General features: G+C 39.6%; 1 protein-coding gene across 1 annotated transcript in view; it reads left to right on the forward strand.

The window, feature by feature from the left end:
• Positions 1 to 556, forward strand: part of LOC119586367 (major facilitator superfamily domain-containing protein 12-like) — a gene marked incomplete in the record, with an annotated part of 40,561 nt that overhangs the window by 2,314 nt on the left and 37,691 nt on the right. Inside the window, 1 exon segment of the mRNA XM_037935079.1 lies at positions 339 to 556.

Raw genomic sequence — 556 nt, forward strand, 5'->3', positions numbered from 1 at the left:
TACCGCAGATATGTTCCTGGTTCGCATTTGAAGTCACAAACACCGGCGAATCGTGGCATGGGATCCTCTGGGTGGATCAGATGTCATGGACTGGGAGTGTTACATGTGCGTATGGGTATCCGTGTACGTGTATACCTTGGTGTGTAAGGAACGCCTAAAGTGTATGCTTTCGGTTCATGGTGTAGTGGACTCGTTTTAGACACGGGCACTTCGGAATATTTGTAAGTAGTCTCGTGAGTAGAGTTTTTTTTTTCATCTAATCGTACGCTTACTTTTTAATTCTAAGAACTTAGATGTGCTTGATTTTAACGTAATTATTTGTTTTCTTTTCTTTGCAGATGTGGGCGTGCTTAGTGGCTTGAGAAAGGGAACTTCCTCTTTCACCTTATCTTCCAAGACATCAGATTATATTGTAATTTATTCACCATTACAATTATGATATTTGTACAACTGAAACACACGACGCAAAGAACACAGTCATCACGATGCTTAGATATAATTTATAACATATTTTGCTCGAATTTATGCCTCCGATAGTGAACCGTTGTCCTTTAAC

This window comes from Penaeus monodon, chromosome 21, assembly GCF_015228065.2.
Source record: "Penaeus monodon isolate SGIC_2016 chromosome 21, NSTDA_Pmon_1, whole genome shotgun sequence".
NCBI lineage: Eukaryota > Metazoa > Arthropoda > Malacostraca > Decapoda > Penaeidae > Penaeus > Penaeus monodon.